We start from the raw sequence: 20,887 nt of genomic DNA, 5'->3' as shown, positions 1-20,887 counted from the left end.
GCCAATCAAAACGCGCCCAACACATACGTAAGCCCACATCCATGTACAGGGTTTCAGTCAAATAAAGTTTATTATGATTAAAATAGTTTAATCATTATTAAAGCATCTACAAAGTAACTCAACAGCCAAACAACAAAGCCGAAAAAGTTAACACTCGTCATCATTTTCTAACTTTCGTTACTTCTGGTTATTTTATGTTCTTTAGAATGAGGTGTCTTTTACCCTCTGTGTAATGTTCTGTAATAATTTTTACTCTAGATAGTTAGGAAAATAGTTAAGCATTTTGACAGTTTTGGTGATCACCAATTGTCTATAATGTATAAAAAGAGGAAAATTTATAGAGAAGGGGTTCAAATTTTGGAGAACTTGGAGAAGAAGCTATTGAATTCATGATACAACTATTGATTAATGAAGAATCAAAAGTTTTCCATACGTTGTTGAGTATGATTTTGTGTCTTCTCTGTTATGTGTCATCTTATGTTTTCTTCCTTTGAGTATAGTAATGAAGTTGCAGGTATTTATTTGCTTGTTTAAATAAAGTTAAAATCCCTTAAAACATCACTCATATACTTGAAGTTCCCACCTCTACAATTCTTCTAAGTTAGAGATAGTAGTTTCTGTGTAAGACATCATATTATCTATAACTTCTCCAAGTGTCACAGATAGTAGGTCATGTGTGAAACAACATATTGTCTATGACTTATTCAAGCTTTATTCATTCATAATTTATATTCAACAATCAAATGGCATTCTGATATTTTATTGTGACCTAAGTATTGAGGGTTAAGGACCTGATTTCCCAGGTCCTTCATTTGAGAACACAACATACAATTAAGTGACAAATAAGTGACAGACCAGTGACAACCATTGTAATCATTAATGTCGTAAGCACAATTTATACACAGCCAAAGAATTGGTTTCTTAAGGTACAACATTAATTGGCGCTGTTGCCAGTGAGAGAAGACAAGAACACCTTTCCTTGGGTTTTCAATATTTTACTCTAGTTGTTTAGTGAGGAGGAAATATTTAGTTGTTTTGAACAAAAGTAATAACTATGGCTCCAAGGAGACCCCATACAAGGTCAAATACCTCACAGTAGAAAGTTCAAGCCCTTTCAAATCCTGAAAGGCTAGTTTCCAAGAGGTTTGGAAGGCCTCAAACTCCACTTACATTAAGTCATACACTATCTGCACTAGGTAGCAGTTCATCACATCTTTCATAGTCATCTTTTATTGACCAAGAGTCACCTTTACATCCAATTTATTTCAAGAACCCAACTGTCAAGAACAGTCTTTAGGGTCTGTTTCTTTTTCAGTATCTACTATAGTTATTTAGCCTAAACCTATAACTACATTACCACCTTTGCATACTCCATTTACTCCTAAGTCAAGTTCCACATTTGCTGGTAATATAGGTTCAATAAATTTGGGAGAAAACATGGAAGCTCCTGCATTCTTGATGAATAGACATGCACCTCTTTAACTACCACAACCGTTGAATCAAATGATACAAGAATACCTCAAGATTATTCCTCATTTTACCTAAGAATATGAACAAACAGCAGAGAATCATGTATCAGTATTTTGTAATTTTGCAGAAAACCTAAATTTTGAACATCTGGATGTTGTTCTAAGACTTTTTGTTCAATCCTTGGATGGAGAAGCACGAAAATGGTTTAAAGGGCTTCCTATTAACTCTATTCCTTCTTGAGAAGATATGGAGCGCCTATTCACCCAGAGATTGTTTCTTGGAAAACTAGTATTCCTAAAGAATGCTAGCCATCTAGGTTTGGCAGCTACCCTAGAAGCAACAATTTAAAACAATTCAACAATTTCTTCTATGTGTAACAGGTAAGAGAAAGATAAAGGAACCAACCTGGAACTTCCGCTTGATCCCTTGCTTGATCTCTCTCCCCTTTGAGAGAACCCGCAACTCCTCCCCATACTTAACACGCTTGGAGAGTACCTGCACAAGTACAACAAGAAAGAACCGTCAAAGCATTGGGATCTATTACAACATAAACATTACAGAATCAGATATATAATGAGCAAATGATAGCATTCACAAATGATAACATTCACAATTGCACAATCATTTGGAAGAAAACTTGAAGAACTTTATTAATAGAAGGGAGAATTACAACCCAGTTGTTTGATCTAGCATCATCCTCCCAGCTTCAATCCTTCTTCACCTCATGAAATAACAATATCACTCCAACAATACAATTCTATTTCCTCACTTACAAACTATCAACACTTCCTTGCAATTCACAACATTTCAGCCTTTGGATCTCTTGGATGAGGGATCCATTTATAGATGTGTGCAAGGGTGTGAGTCATCCATGGGGTTTGATTAGTGTCACTCCACTCATTACAATTGGTTCCACAAGAGAAGGGATAACTGAAGGTTTAAGATCCCTTATTCATTCTTGGGTGGATTCAGAGAGGCAAGTGGCACAGGAGAAGTTTCTAGAAGATTCCATGAGCATCCACTTAGCAAACTGTCCCGGACATCTGTCCATCCTCGCCCATCGCACCCTATAGAAGGCCTAAGCATTATGCATCGTACCTTGGTAGTGGAGCAGTAAGTATGCATTGCACTTTTCTGGTGGAGCAGTCAGTATGGTTCAGTTTAGGCAATTTCTAGATGGTTTCTCAGATGGAACTTTTGGGGAATGATGTATTCAGATGATTATGTTCCTTTAGGGTATGAAACAACTCATTTAGGGGTTGAATGAGCCCTAATACATCGAAATTTATAAGTTGGGGTTAATGTGCCCAAATATGTCTATAACAAATATGGGGAGAAAAAAGAGACCATGGGTATTCATTAATAGAGTTTAATGCTATAAAGAAGAAGTTTGATGAAACTGTAGTTGAATTTGTCAAAAGATTTAATAAATTGTACAACAGTCTTCCAATGGAGATTAAACCCCCTCCTACTGGTGCAAAAATAACTTTTGTAGGGGATTTTGAGTTAGATTTTGGATTTACATTGAGGGAGATGAGATCCCCAATGCTTGATCAGATCCAAATAGATGCATTAGAGTTAGAAGCGAATCAGGTGGTTGCAAGCAAAACAGCAAAGACACAGTCTATCCAAGACAAGAGAAAGGCAAAGATAGAATCCTCTCAAAGTCAAACACTAGAGGATATGAGTAATGTAATTAAAACTTTGTCATATAAATTGAATAAGTTAGAGTTGGAAAATAAGAATTCTTAGAGACAAACACAATATAATAAGAACTTTAATCCCCAATATAGAAGACAACCTTTGCAAATCTTGCAAAAGGAGAGAAAAGATCAAGATCAGATTCAAGCACCATTGTATATAGAGGCAGATCCTGGTGAAGTACTAGAGAACCCTAGGGACCATGAAGATCAAAGTTCTACGTTATATGCAGTAAATGAAGATGAACTTGGTGTTGAAGGAGAAGAGTATGAATATGCCGAAACAAATGCCATTTATGATGAAAATGAAATTGATGAATATTGGAAGCAATTTTCTGATTTTATGCAGGCAGAACTACACAAGAAAATTTACCTGAGATCAAGGAAAATATCAAGAAGTCAAGAAAACGAAAGTGAGTAATAGGTTCCAGCTTCCTCACCAAAGGCGACTCCACAAGGATCTCCGCCTACAAAACAAGTAAATAAAGGAAAGCAACAATAGAATGCAAATGGCAAGACACAAATACTTCAAGGTGAGTCTTCTCAAGACCAAAGTGGAAAAATTCCTTTGGAGAAACTTGTTTCAATTCCCCAAGTAATTTCAGTCATGAAGAAAGGAGAAGATGAAAATGAAAATAATGCTAAACAGGGTCATTTATTCAGTCTTACTAAAGAGTTGGAAAAGTTAAGAATTCAAGTTCCCCTTATAAAATTAGCAAAAACACCAGCTTATCAGAGGGAGATTGCTGAGTTTATTAATTTAAAAGAAAATGTGAATATAAATGACACTGTAAATTTGCAGGAAGATAAACCAGTAGTGGTTTTTGGTCCACATGTAGAGGAAGTAGATCCTTCAACACCTCCTTTTTATATTTCCTTATTGATCCATGATTTTCTCCTGCATAATTGTATGTTTGATTCATGAGCTCCACACAATCTTATGCCATTGTCAGTGATGAAGCAACTAAATCTACAAGTTACCAAATCCTATAGAGACTTGTACTCTTTTGATTCAAATAGAGTTAAGTGTCTAGGCATCATTAAGGATCTGGTAGTGTCACTAGCCCAAATTCTAGCTAGAAGCTTGGTCATGGATGTAGTAGTAGCAGATATACCTACTAGATTTGGAATGCTACTGTCTAGGTCATGGGGGGCTAAATTGGGCGGTGTTCACTACATTTTACATATGCTGTTATACCGAATTTTGGTGGGGATGAGAGGAGATTGTACAGAGAAACTAGATTTGTAAAAAAAATTACAAAAAATGGAGCAAGTAATTCACCTGTATATACCTAGGGGAAAGATGACTTTGCTTCCTTCATGTTACATGATAATGTAGAGTTGGCTGAAGATAACCAGAGGTATCTTACTTTAGCCTGTGTAAATACAGAGCTACAAACTAAAGGAATGTGGAAATGCTTCTTTGATGGAGCCTATTCCAAGGAAGGAACAGGTGCTGGTTTCCTTCTAATTGACCCTAGAGGTAATATGTTCCCCTTTTCCTTTAAATTAGAGTTCGAAGCCACGAAAAATGTGGCAGAATACGAGTCCTTGATTATTGCTCTACAAATAGCTAAATAGATGGGAATTAAGTCAATTTTTGCTTTTGGAAATTCGGAGTTGATTATCAAACAAATAAAAAATCACTGTTAGACAAAACACCCTAGGCTTAGGGCATACAGAAATGAAGTTTGGGATTTTGTTGAGAAATTTTTCGAAGCTTTTATTGTTCAATTCATTCCAAGGGATGGGAGTATATTAGTATATTCATTGGATATGGCCGCTAGTACTTTCAGGCCTCCTATTAATCCAAAAGTAAGATATGAGGTAGAAATGAGGCATAGACCTTCTGTTCTTGATAGTGTTAAACATTGGCAAGTTTTTGAAGATGATCAACAGATTAAAGAATTTTTTACTATGGTTGAGGATTTTTAGGGCACAAAAATTGATCAAGATGAAGATGAAACAACAGAAGTTGAAGAAGTTAGTGATTTAAAGATTCAATAGCTAATCAAATTTTTTTTCAATTGAAGATAATATTCTGCCAAAGTGGCTTTTCCGTCTTGAAAGGCTTTTTAACCCCAATGATGTGGCTATTGACTCAGGGAAAATTTCACAGGATGAACACATTCAAGATCATAATATTGGAACTCAGGAGAAACCCAGGCTAGTCAAATTATTCAGTGGAGTTTCACCTAATTATCAGGAGAGATATATTAAACTTTTCAAGGACTATGTTGATTTATTTTCATGGTCCTATGAGGATCTCAAAACATACGATGTAAATATAATTTAGCACCAGATCCCCTTGAAGGAGGGAATTAAGCCCTTTAAACAGAAGCTTAGACAAATAAATCCTCTACTTCTACCATCAATTGAAAAAGAGGTCAAAAAATTTCTTGATGCCAAAATAATAGTTCCACTCAGATACTTTGATTGGGTGGCTAATTTAGTGCCTGTAAGAAAGAAAAATGGAGAGATAAGGTTATGTGTGGACTTCATAAATCTCAACAAGGCTTCCTTGAAAGATAATTATCTGTTGCCTAAGATGGATCATGTGCTGCAGAAGGTAACAAGATCTTTTAGAATGTCAATGCTGGATGGATTCTCTGGGTATAATCAGGTGGCTATGGATAGAGAAGATTAGAAGAAGACAACATTCACAACTCGCTAGGGAACCGTTATGTATGCTAGAATGTCGTTTGGATTGATGAATGCAGGTGCTACATTTCAGAGGACTATGGACATTTCTTTTGTGGGAGATACGTTTGTAGTAATATATTTGGATGATATTGTTGTTTTCTCAAAGTCTGATGAAGAACATCTGGACCATCTGAAAAAGACTTTGAAAAATGTAGAAGATTTGGTCTTTCCTTAAATCCCAAGAAATCCATCTTTGATATGGAAGAGGGCAAACTAGTGGGGCATATTGTTTCTAGAGATGGAGTGAATATAGACCTAGCAAGAGTACAGGTTGTGCAAAAAATACCACTTCCAAGGAGTAAAAATTATATTCAAAATTTCATGGGAAAAATAAACTTCTTAAGGAGATTTGTGTCCAATTATGTAGAAATTGTAAAAGAAATTACTAATATGCTGAAGAAGGAGAATGAGGTGCATTGGACCAGGGAAGTTACAGAATCATTTTCCAGGATTAAAGAAGCATTGTAAGCAGCTCCAACCTTAATGAGCCCTGATTATCAAAAGTCTTTCCAAGTTTTTTCATTCGCATCACTAATTTCAATAATTGTTGTCTTACTGCAAAAGAATGATGAAGAGAAGGAGCAGCTTGTTGCATTCTTCAACAAGATTCTCAAGGATGGTGAGCTAAAGTATAATATTCTTGAAAAGCAGGTGTATGATTTGGTAAAATCACTAAAAGCCTTTAGAACTTATGTGTTGCAGTCACAAATCATTGCCTATGTGCCAAATGTTGCAATAAAAAATGTACTAGTACAGGGAGATGTAGAAGGAAAAAGAGGAAAATGGATAGCCAAGATCCAATAGTATGACTTGGACATAAAACCCACGAAGTTGGTCAAAGGGCAAGGATTGGAAAAAATGATGATAGAGTCAAAGTTTCAGGCATTGGGTATCAACTTACTAACACCTGTGGATGAAGGAACAACTAAAGAAAATGAAGAAAAGCCAGATCCAGGTATGAATATTAGGTATAAATTTTTATGTTCAAAATGGTACAAGCATATAATTCATTAATTATGTTATCTCTCTTGTCCCTAATCCTTAGATAGAAAATAGTATAGAGCATTAAAGATCAAAGCATAGCCATATGTGATTGTGGAAGGCAGATTATATTCGAAGGATCCTATAGGAATTTTGTTGCTATGTTTAATAGAAGATGAGTTTACAGAGGCAATCAAAGATCATCATGAGGGGTTATGTGGAGGACATTACAGTTGGAAAATTACTTCACATAAGATCCTTCAGACAGGATTTTATTGGCCTACTTTATTTGGTGATACATTTAAGTTTATCAGAAGATGTCATAAGTGTCAACCTTTTGCTGAGAAGAAGAGGTTAGCACCCTTGCCTTTGATCCTGGTCTTCATAGAGGAACCACTTAGACAATGGGGATTGGAATTTTTTGGAGATGTTAACCCACCTTCAAGTGGACAACACAAGTGGGTTCTCATAGCTACTGATTACTTCACCACGTGGGTAGAAGCTATACCTACTAAGAGGGAAAATGATCAGGTGGTGATGAAGTTCCTAGAGGAGAATATTTTCAGTAGATTTGGATGCTCCATCAAAATCATAATAGACAATGCTCAAGTCTTCAATTCAAGTAATTTTATTGCTTTTTGTCAAGAGTATAATGTTATTTTGTCTCATTCAACAACTTATCATTCGTAGGGACATGGATTAGCTAAATCCACTAACAAAACTTTGATGAAGATCCTTAAGAAAACTATTCCAGAGAACCAAAAAGATTGCGATTCTAAGTTGAAGTTTTCTCTATCGGCTGCTAGAGTGACTACAAGAAGATCTATATGCAAATCACCTTTTGAATTAGTATATGGAACTCAGGCCTATTTCCAAGTCAACTTGTGAAGCCTGTGGTTGCAATGATTCAGGAGGCGAAAGAAGAACACAATGCTTTAATAAGAAGAATGAATAAAGTATTGGAGCTAAGTGAGAACAGGGATAAGGTAAGAGACAACTTGATTATGTATCAATCAAAGATGAAAAGTATTTTTGACAAAAAAGCCAAGGAGATTGATTTTAAAGTTACAGATCTAGTATTAAGATGGGATACGAGAAGAGAAGATAAAGGTAAGCATGTGAAGTTTGATCCTCTATGGTATGGTCCTTTTAGAATTCTTGAAACAAGGTCCAATAACACTTTCCTTCTTGAGAATCTTGATGGTGAAACTCTACAACTGCCTGTCTATGGGTAGTACTTAAAGCATTACTTCCAGTTCTAAAGCATAAACATCTTATCATTGTAGACACTAGAGTGAATTCAGTGTACAAATGCCATAGAATGTGAATTGGTTGCAATATATGAATCCATGCCCGAGGTGAAGGCACTGATCTACGGTTCTTAGTGCTTCTATGGAAAAAGCACTATCCCCAGGTGGAACCAGATGTTGTAGTTTCCGTTGTTATTTTTGTCTTATTTTTAGTTTTATCACAAAATGAAATAAAAATCAAAAGAAATGAAAAATCAAACCATTGTTTAAAGGCCATGCAGGTTTACGAGGTGTGATCAAGCGATAGCTTAATGAGTATGATGAGGTGTGTTGCAGGAAACAATAAGCACGGAGGTTAATTAAGGCTCAACCCCTGCAGCTGACCATGACGTGAGCATGGTTGACCACAATGTGTGGCCTAAAATCATTGCGGGGGTTCAACCTTAATGTAGCTCCCTTATATTCTTTAACCCCACAAAGTTTAATTGAAATAAAGTATTTTATTTGATTGATGGGATGGCTTTTTAAGGTGAACTTGCGAGAAGATTTGGGCCATTTGATCAACAAGCTACAGATCCAACGGTAATCGCACAAGTTAACTAGAATGGGTTTGTTTCGGAGATTCGTTGCGACGATGTACCTGCAAGAAGATCTGGGCTGTCTGATCAATAGGCCATAGATCCAATGACAATCAGGTGGGCAGCTAATCAGACGCAATGGCATATCAAACATAGTTTAAATTTGTTGAAGTCTGAGCCAATCTCAGTCGTCCATCCAAAGAGATAGGATCTAACAGATATCAGGTGAAGAAATAATCAAGTTTTAGCGCTAAAGTCGGACCCAATAGATTATTAACTGGTAGTTTATATTTCCCATCGGGTTTGAATGGGAGTCAACGGAGCGTTGAAAAGGTAGACTTGATAAAGTTTAATTCAAAAGAGTTTAAAGTCTCATGAGTTATGAAGGATCAGACCTTTGATTGAAAGAATGATCGAATGATTCACGTACAGCTAAGGCAGACGCGAAGGGTTTATGAATCAATGTGTTAATTCTTTTCAGTTTCGTGGCAAACTAATGTTCCACATAAATTAGCCAATTCTGATGTTTAAGCAAGATAATAAAAAATTAGTGGTGGATGACTAAAACTCCAAAGAAAGATGATTGGTCGGGTTTTCTTGTCTTTTGGCCAATCAAACCATGCCTGATACATACATAAGCCCGGGTCCACACACAGGGTTTGAGTTAAATACAGTTTATTATGATTAAAATAGTTTAATCATTATTAAAGCATCTACAAAGAAACTTAGAAACCAAAAAACAGAGCTAAAAAAGCTAACAGTCATCATCATTTTCTAACTTTCGTTACTTCCAGTTATTCTATGTTCTTTAGAATGAGGTGTCTTTTACCCTCTGTGTAATGTTCTGTAATAATTTTTACTTTAGACAGTTAGGAAAATAGTTAAGAAGTTTGACAGTTTTGGTGATCACCAATTGTCCTATAATGTATAAAAAGAGGAAAATTTATAGAGAAGGGGTTCGAATTTAGAGAACCTAGAGACTAAGCTACTGAATTCCTGATACAACTATTGATTAATGAAGAATCAGAAGTTTTCCATACGTTGTTGGGTATGATTTTGTGTCTTCTCTATTATATGTCATCTTATGCTTTCTTCCTTTGAGTATAGTAATGAAGTTGCAGGTCTTTATTTGCTTGTGTAAATAAAGTTAAAATCCCTTAAAAGAGTGCTCCTATACTTGAAGTTCCCATCTATGCAGTTCTTCTAAGTTACAGATAGTAGTTTCTTTGTAAGACAACAAATTATCTATAACTTCTCCAAATGTCACATATAGTAGATCCTGTGTGAAACAGCATATTGTCTATGACTTATTCAAGCTTTATTCATTCATCATTTATATTCAACAATCAAATGGCATTCTAATATTTTCTTGTCACCTAAGTATTGAGGGTTAAGAACCTGATTTCCCGGGTCCTTCATTTGAGAACACAACATATAATTAAGTGACAAATAAGTGACAAACCAGTGACAATAATTGTAATCATTAATGTCTTAAGCACAATTTCTACACAGCGAGGAAATTGGTTTCTTAAGATACAACAGTACCAGTGGACTACTCTGTTGAGTAGATCTTATTATTTGTGTTCCTCTTATGTTTTGGGGATGAAAAATGTTTAAGGGGGTGGAATGTAGTATACCTACGGGGATATTATGGGGTACAGAGGGAGGTACCCAAGGGAATAATGTAATAATGGAATGGTTTATAGTTAATAAATAAAGTGGTTAACCCGCATCATGTAAGGGACCACAATTCCTTAGCAATAATGTGATAAGCCCATTGTATTAGATATATGGTATTGAGAGACACATGGTAATGACCCATGGTATTGTAAGTATGAAGTCTATATAGAGGCTAGAGACTCCCCATTGAGAGAGGTGAAGGATTATTGTATTCACAAGCATATGGCTTGTGGAGTGTTCTCCTTATTTACTCTAATGATATATGTATCTCTTTTCTTGTGCATGTATGTATGGACTCTTTATATATATGTATGTATGAATCTTACTGAAATGTGTTGTTGGTTTAACCATCTCTTTGGATTGTTGGTTCATCTTCCTTCCAGCTTTTGATGCATCCTTGTTTGTGTGTTCCCTTTCAAGCTGCATGTTTACACAGGTTTCCAAGGGGCGCACTCACCTTAGTCTCCATGTGATAGAACTGTTCATATACCTTCCTTGGATTGTTGCACATGCCACACCATTGCTACCAATAGGGATATCTTACTTGCCTTTGGGCGCAACTGCGGTTAAGGCGATATTGTACGACCCACTACTAGGACTCCTACAACAAACAGTATGAGGTCTAGTTGGGACTTCTTACCAGGAGGATCCGTTGACATGCTGGCGGATCCAGTACCTTCAACAAGTGGGTATCTATGAACTAAGGCATGAACTAAGAGGGCAACCAACCTCTCATTCTTGATGAATTGTTGAAACAAACTCTATTTTTGTCCTTTTGGTTTTATTTTGAGGATGGTTTGTTTAAACATCCTCAACATTTCATGTATTTACTATTTTTACAATTTGATTTCTAAGTTATAAATACCCTTTCATGTGTTTCAGAACGTGGTTCTAAATTTTTGTAAACAAGACTTAAGAAAGTTTCACTACTATACTTTTTTCAATCATCTTAACAGAAAATTTGAACCAAGACTATTATTCTCATGAGTAGAGCACTCATATATCAATTACTTCTATCTTTATGTTATTGTTATGTTTATATTTGATTAATAATCATATTTTCTAAACTGTTTTTCTATATATGAGCTTTGAAAGTAGTTAAACACTTATTCACTATTGAAAGTGTGAAATTGTTATCTTCGAATGTATGTGGAAAACAATGAGATATTTCATGCGATATGAATTAATAATTAATTTGATTAACTATTTAATCAAATTAATTATCTTACTTGTATTTACTTCTTGAATTGTTAGATGATCTATATTATCTTTCATATTAGAGAATCTTTCAAATCGCACATATAAAGACAACTTATATCCCAGGATATAGATAGTTAGTCATATACATATATTTATATTTCTTTCATTTATATTCATCGCATCTATTTCACTTTATTTATACCTCACATTCCACTATATATTTTTAAAGGGAAATTGGTCCCATTATCCCCAGTTGGAGCCACTATTCCAAACAGAAAATGAATGTTTTTCAAGTTCTTGACTAGTTGGTTATCCCCGATGTTGAGGCAGCGATATTTCAACCCTTCAACAAAACGTTAGTCAACTAAGATCATCCTTGGTTAACCACAATAAAGAATTACAAATGTTTAATAATAATAATAATATCAATCTTAATAAAGTTGACTAATAATAACAACAATAAGTTAGACTTTTTAACATGGTATACTATTAAGTTAGACTATATTAACCATATTTAATTATAGTTAACCATGGTTCTCTAAAGTCAAACATTGTCAACATAAGTCAACCAAGATCAGCTCTTTTTAGTCACAGTGAAATTTTAAAATGTATAATAGTAATAAGATTAATAAAGTTGACTAATAATAATAACAATATTAATCTTTGAATTCAAGCTTTTGTGATTCATATTGTTTCAATACTTTTTTTTCAATAAAATCACATTGACAAATATCTAGTCAATGCATTTAAAACCACCCAATTTGGTTCGTCATTAAGACAAAGATGGAGAGACTGATCTAAAAATGTAGTTAAATAATGTAGAGATGAAAAAAATCCAACAATCACATTATAACTATAATACAATGTAACATTTTATAATATTTCAATTTGAATTAAAACATTTTAATGTAACATTTGAGAATGAATTAATTACTAAAATATTTAATAGAAGTTAAAGAGTTTTAATCAAGAAACAATATTAGAAGTATTATATAAAATAAAAATAATAAAGAATAAGGAGAGGACCAAAGAAAAGCTATATAAAGAATAAGGAAAGGATTGAAAAAACACATTAAATATTAGAAAATATAAAATAAAGAATTAAAAAAATAAAACAATATATAAGAAACTATTAAAATTTAAGAAAGAACACAACTTATGAAAAATGAAACTACAACAAAAAAAAATTAATATTAAAAATTAAAAGGAAAAAGTAAATAAGAATTATATGAATATGTGTGCGCGTGTGACATTAGGAATAAAAAGGAAAAAAAAATATTATTATAAATTAGTATCATTTGTATCTTTAGTAGATAGCATACACGAATAATATTAAGTAAATTAAATAGAAATTATAAGAATTTGAAAAAATAAAAAATAATCAGCATAGAGATAAAGAAAATTGAAAAAAAACAAAAACAAATCAACAAACCAAAGACACAAAAAGAGGGGAAACAAATAAATATGAAGAAACTTAAGAGGAAAGGGCAGGGATCCAACAATTGACAATATTCCATACATCATGTCTATTTAGAGTACTTGACCTTCTGTAAATTTTGATGGCCTCATTGCACTTTCGGTGACGAAAATGATTAATTCTAGCAATGACCTGGGACCCTTCTATAAAAATGTGGTGTTTTTCCTTCTCATCATCTTCATCCAAAACTGAGGAGTGAGTCCTACACTATTTGATGTCGGTTGTGTGCTCCTAGATTCTTTATTTTATGGAGAGGCTAGTTTCTCCAATGTAGGGGGCCCCACGTGAACATGGGATTGCATAAAAAATTTCATATTTTTAGGGTCCACTAGGTCCTTGACAGACCTTAGGGATATATTAATTGTATTTAGGGGCCTAAAGGTGGAAGAGACCTTTTTCTTCTTGAAGATTTGAGCAATCTTGTTGGTGGTCCCCTGGATAAAGGGAAGTTGAACATTGTTAACCAGATCCTTGGTATCTTTCCTTATCCCTAGACCTTTTCTCACCTTTAATAAATCCTTGAGGCCTTGGTGCTTATTATATCGATTATTTTTTAACACTTTAAGGAGATGGGTTTTTTCAATTTCATCAAAAAACCTTAAATCACAAATAGCTAATGCATTGATAAATCCAAATTTTTGTGCAAGATATGATGGGAATTAGCATGAATATATTTATTTGTTTGAGATGACTTTCTAAGAGAAATAAAAATCGTATTCCATAGAGATAAGAATCTAAAGACTTTCATCTCCATTGTAAACTTGATGGAGTTAGATCGATTTCTAAGATGCTAAAAAAATACATCTAAATTTTCCTATCCATGAAGCCATATGATGAAGGTATCAACTACAAATATCTTATAAAGTTTAGGTTTAAATTCAGTTGAAACCAATGCCTTGGATTCAAAGTATTCCATTAACATGTTAGCCAAACCTAGGGAGAGAAAAGAAACCATAGAAACTCCACATGTTTGTTCATAGAATTCACCTTTGAAGATAAAAATGGTTGAGGTAAGGAAGATTTCAACCAACTTGGGAGTATCTAGATTAGTAATGTGATTTATGACCTTTATAGCCTCATTGATATGGATATTTGTGTAAAGAGAAACCACATCAAAATTGATAAGAATATCACTAGGTTCAAGCCCAATACCTTTTAAATAATTGATAAAAGAGTAAGAGTCACTAACAAATGATTTTTCAAAGCTACAAAAAGCTAAGTTAGAACCCCTTAAAAAAGTTCTTAAAAGTTGTTTCTATAACTATAAAATCTAGTAGAATTGTAAACTCCATAAGCCATAAGCTTATTGAGAGAAAACCTCTTACTCCAAGGATATATGAGTTTCCCAAGATATATAAGGATCCCACCACTCCCCCTTAGATCCATTATCAATTCAATAGGAGGGCTAACTTATCTTCTAGTGAAGTATCTATCTCAAAAACTTAGATCCATTGTTGGCCTTACATAATAGTTTTTAAGGAATCTTCCTCTTTTTCGAATGAGTTAAAGGGTATTAGGCTTGAATCCAGTGACATTCTTGTCAATTTTGACATGGTCTCCCTTTACACCAATATCCTTATCAATGAGGGTATAGAGGTGACCAATCGTATTACTCGTCTGGATACCTCCATGTTGGTTGAAATTTTCCTTACCTCAACCTTTTTTAGCTCTCCCTAGTTATGGCTAACCTATTCATGGAATACTTTGAATCCAAAGCATTTCCTCAACTCAATTCAAACCTAAACTTTGGGAGAGGTTTTTAGATGATACCTTCATGATTTAACCTCATGGGAATGAAAAATTAGATCTATTTTTTCAACATTTTAACAATCAATCTAACTACATCAAGTTTAAAATGGAGTGAAAAGTTAATGGTAACCTTCCTTTCCTTGATGTTCTTATCGCTATAAAATATGATGATTATTTCTCTGACCGTTGTCTTTCACAAAAATACTCGCACAGAGCAATATATTCATTCCAGTTCTCACAATTATCATACATAAAAACTCAAAGTTATTAGCACATCAACTACTCATGCTTTAAGGGATTCTAATGAAAGTCACGTGGATAATGAGAAAACACATCTCCTTAAAGTGTTCAAAAATAATGGCTATAATAAGCACCAATGTCTCAAGGCTTTCTTAAAGGTGAGAAAAAGTTTGGGGATAATGAAAGAACACAGGGATCTGGTTACCAGTGTTCAACTTCCCTTTATCTAAGGGACCACTCACAAGGATACTCGGATCATGAGTAATCATAAGGTCTCTTCCACCTTTAAGACCCTTAAGACCATTCGTAGCTCTCTAAGATCTGTCAAGGACGCAGTGGATCCTAATCACATTTTCATGTGGGACTTCCTACATTGGAGAAATTGGCCACTCCATAAAAAAAGGATTCATGAGCATGCAGTCGGCTGTCAAAATTGAGAGAAGGTCAAGTACTCTAAATAGAGAAAATGGATGGAAAATTAGTAGTTCTTGGATCCCTACCATTTCCTCTTAAGTGTCTTCACTTTTATCTATTTCCCCCTCCTTCCGTGTCTTTTGGTTTTCCTTCTTTTTTTTTCAATTTGCTTTATCTAAATGATGATTATTTAGTATTTTTCCAGATTATTATAATACCTAATTAATTTACTTAATATTATTTTTGCATTCTATATACTTAAGATACAAATGATACTAATTGATAATAATATTTTTCCTTCTTTTTTTTTGTTCTTTTATATATATATTATTTACTCTTTCCCTTTATTTTTTAGTATTAAACTATTTTGTTCTCATATGTTTTTCATAGGTTAGGTTCTTTCATTTCTTTCAATATTTTCTTCTATATTGTTTTATTTCTTTTATTTTTTACGTTATACTTTTCAATATTTAATTTATTTTTGGTCATTTCCTTATTCTTTATTTAACTTATTGATTTTAGTGAAGGTGTTGATTTATAAACCTATTTGATTTCTTGCACTACATATGTATTAATTTCAGTATAGATTTTATTTTATGATTTGATGTAAAAGAAAAAAATAATTATTGATGGCATGCATTGATTTTTGTGTTACAATAACTCAACCATAAATAAAATACTTCAATTTCTATCTTAAGCTATAAACTATTTGTAATTCACTACATTCTTATTATTCTTTTTTTTCATCATTCAACATTATTAGTCATTTGTAGTCAAATGAGGTAATAGAAAACAACTACCATTGAAACATATTTGGGGTTTGACACACCATAATTCACAATGATTGACTTTGGAGAAAGTAGGTATTAATATTGGAGAGCAATAGAGACAAGGTATGACACTGACTATAATAGCTCGAGTTAAATTTTGAACGGTCTATGATTTCAACCACCCTTTTCATATGGTCGAAATGAAAAGATGGAAAAACTAACAGGTTTGACTTTAAGAAAAATAGAAGAAAATAGTTTGAGATTGATCACAATAAAGACTATTTCTAATTGACTACATTATTATTATTAACGTTTTCTATCATTCAACAATGTTACACTGTCACTTTGTATTCAAAATTTGTATTTTATCATTTCTCATCATTGAATTTATTAACAATCTCTATCATCTCAACAAAGTGAGGTAACTGAGTGAATTTAAAATTAAAATGACCTGATTAAACTTAAACATATTTAGCATATTTAAAATAATTAGAATAATTAGATGTTCAACAATTTTTTTGTGAATACGCATGATTAAAACCATCCTAGGTTGATCTTAACCCAAAATCTATCAAGAGCATAAAAGGATCGAATCTCTCGAGGTGTAAATTTTTCATCAATATTTTCACTTAAAAAAAAAGTTTGCACCTCAAGAAATTTGATCCCTCTCGACGCTTGATAGATATGAGGTTAAGATGAATCTAAGATGGTATCAATAAAGTTAATGTTTAACAACAACAACACAACAAAAGCATGGACTATATCATTATTGCTATTATTATCTCATTGAATATATTATTAATAGTTGACCATGATCAAATTTAGTCAACATTACAATAATGATATTAGGGTTGTGAATAATGTTTAGTATTAAATAATGTTTAATAATAAAATATTAATGTTAACAAATTTGACAGCCACTATTAATAATAACATTAATATTAATGTTGACATTGTTGTTGTTATTATTATTATTGTTATTATGATCTCGTCAACCTTATGTTTATTATAGTCAATAATAGTAAAAAAATTTCATTCATAGTCAATTTTGGTGAATTTAAATCGACCATATTCAATTATAGTCAATCGTGGTTGGCCAAAGTCAACGAAGGCCAACCTTAGCTAACCTTAGCTTGTCATATTCAAGATTTTAATATTAATATTAAGGTTGACTTTTTTGTTGTTGTTGTTGTTGTTGTTGTTATTATTATTATTGAATATATTATTAATAATATTAACAATAATATTAATATTGATATTATTATTATTAATTATATTAATGTGAGTAGTATTTGAATATTAGGGTTTGTGAATGATATTTAATATTTAATAGTATTATTAGGGTTTGTGAATAAGGTTTAGTATTTAATAATAATATTAGAGTAATAAGAGTAATATTAAGGTTGAATATATATGTTGACTATAGTTATTTGTGGTCACATGTTTTACTATGGTTGACCATAGTCAACCTTGGATAATAATAGTCAACCCATACTCAACATGGAAAGCCAAGGTCAACCATGGTTAGAATAGTCAAACATGGTCAACCTCATTCAACAATGGTCAATATTAATGTAACATTGTTCAATTGATGTAACATTAATATGTTGTTACATTAATGGTTCATCATGGTCAAAGTCAGTCAACCTTGATCAAGCATATTCAACCTTGGTCAATCATGGTCAAGCTCATCAACCCTCTTGACCTATTGAAAACCATGATCAACAAGCATGTTCAACCTTGCTCAACCATGATCAACCTCATCAACCTTCTTCAACTATTGACAACCATGGTCAACAAATATACCCCACATTAGTTGTCAAGTAAGACAAACAAATTAGTAAATGTGGCTAATATATGTCAATAAGTCACTTTCCACCATTTACATGTCAATTAGCCCATAAAAATGATACATATCTATATACATATATCAACCACATTTACTAATATAATTACTTTAATTATATTATAATTAATCAATTAATCTAACCTTTTATTACAAAACTTATAAAAAAATAACTACTACACCATCAAACATAAAAAGATATCAAAATCTACTTACTCCAAAAAGATTTATGACATAAAAGTCAAAATTAGACCTATATAATCACATTTCAATTTTACCATGCAATATTTAATGAGTTGTATATATTTATTTTATATTTATGGTATATTTTTCATTAATTAGAAAATAAAAATAATATAATTTCAAAATCTGGTATATATGTTTTGATGATGATGATGATGATGATGATGATATGTTTTTTTTATGATGATGATGATGGTTAACGTCCGCTGAGACCAAATAATGGTCTATCGGACCTAAAGAAACAAATTATCTATTTTGATTTAAGATTTTATTCCTATGCTCAAAAAGCTTGGAGAGAAGCCTCCCGAGCTCACTATAATTTTGACATTGTAAAAGGCTAGGAAGGTCAGTATTGTAACAAAGATTGTGAAACTGAGATCTAATGTGGTTATATGCGGGGCACTCTAAGAGGAAGTGGTTTTCATCCTCGATGTTCCTATTCTCACATATATGGTAGATCCTTTCCATCCATGGCATTTTAGGAACTTCCCAACGACTTCTTTCACTATGGAGCTCATGAGAATTCGTTCTAATCTTTGCTATATTAATTTTCTTCTTTGAGCTAGTTAAAATAGAGAGATACTTTTGATCTTCTAGGGTGGGGTTGATGACCTTCTTATAATAACTTAATTTTCTTTTAGCCGCTAAGTCTTTCTCACACCACATTTTTTCTTTGAACTTAGAAGTAACAATATCTTTAATGTTATTTATGTTTTGCAGTGCATCATTTTCGTTGATCTCCCGATAGTTTAACCAGGCCCTTGTGTCTTTATGCCACCCTCGATTGAGCCTTAGGTGGTTTTGGCTAGCATTTAAAGCTAGCTTAGGAAGTCTATGATCGTCTATGTTACTGATTTTGTGCTTGTACAACAGAAACCTAAGCATAGCTAGGCTCTCAATAGGGGAAAGACCTGCTTCTACAAGGAGAATAGGATAGGGTGTATTACTTTTAATTTTCAGGTTATAAGTTATAAAACGCTTCTGGATTTGCTCAATCTTTCTCCATGATTCTCTAGAGATGTTGCAACCCCAAACCTCACAGCCATATAAGATAACAGGAGTGACTAAAGTTTCAAAGAGGAACTTCTTTTTATCCCACATTACAAGGTTTGCTATTTTACAATTATTTTCAAGACCAAAGTAAGCTTTCCACCCCCCATTAATCTTTTTCTCAATGCTATGGTTCCACTTGAGCTTGTGATGAATATGAATTCCTAGGTACTTGTAAGAATACACTTCCTCCAAGTTATTATTGTCATACATAAAATTAGCGTAAGTGTCCTTGGATTTGATAATCATAACTTTTGTTTTGTCAGTGTTAACAGTGATACCCATGGTAGAGCAGAAATACTTAAGAAGCCTGAGTTGCTTATTAAGATCAGATGGGCACATCGCAAAAAGATATTATCGTCAACATAAAGAAGAAGGATGACGACTATCCCAGCTAAGATCATGCCATCACATCCTGCTTCCTCTAAATAGCCTTCGAGCTTATCGATGCAAATACCAAAAAGGGTAGAGGAGAGGGGGCAACCTTGTTTAACTCCGACGTTACACTTAATATATTTCGACCACCCTTCATTGCTCTTTAGCTTGGCAATTACATTCTTTATAACCTTATAATGGCAGCTCTCAACTCGAGAGGAAACTTTAACTCTTCTAATCTATAACACTAAAAACCGATAAATTTAAATTTAAAGCTTCCATATTTATTCGCGGCCTTCGATAATTACATATTACTTGTACAAAATTTGCATGGCAAGTGCAACCGCTATGCAGCAGTTATTTAACATCAAATTATCGAAAACACAATATTTTACGGACCTTGAATTACTATACATCAATTATACAAAAATTGCATGGCAAGTCCAGCCACTGACAGCACTGGTAAACATCAAATTAACCAAAATACAATATTTGGCATTTAGTTAATATGTTGAAACTGATAACTCAAAATTACTGAACCGCTTGAGGTATCAACCAGATAAATAGTAAACTGTGAAACTTTGACAAATCGACAAGGCATTTGATAGGAAATGTTCTTAAGGATATAAACGGTTCCATTAGAATTGGAAGTGGCTTTCAGAAAAGTTGATTTCATTTTTTTTTCTCTAGGCTAAGACTAAACTAAGTACTTATGGAGAATTGAACCAGTGACCGAACCAGTGACCTATAGCAAGGAGTGCCTTAACAGTTTATCCATTCGCCGTCAATCCAAAGTCCCGTGCACTCATTGGTTTCATTTCTTATATGTATATACACACAAAAATATTTTTAAATTATTAAATTTAGATTATTTTTTATTCTTTAAAAAAAAATTTATAAAGGTTTTATTCTCAAATAGACTATGCTTATAAAAAAATATTATTTATAATTTTTTTAAAGTATTTTATTTCAAAATGTTAGCTATGAAATATATGTTAAGAAAACAAAGATAATTGTTTATGAGTATTTTTGAGAACTTAAAAAATAATTGAAGATAACTAAATTTTGAAATATTCTCAAAATCTACTATCAACATAAATCTAACCAACTACGAGCAAATATTCTCAAAATCTACAATCAACATAAATCTAACCAACTACG

Source organism: Pinus tabuliformis, chromosome 2_1, assembly GCF_031772625.1.
Source record: "Pinus tabuliformis cultivar Carrire ecotype Pingquan chromosome 2_1, CPIR1, whole genome shotgun sequence".
Lineage (NCBI taxonomy): Eukaryota > Viridiplantae > Streptophyta > Pinopsida > Pinales > Pinaceae > Pinus > Pinus tabuliformis.
Note: the sequence above shows the minus strand (reverse complement) of the source record.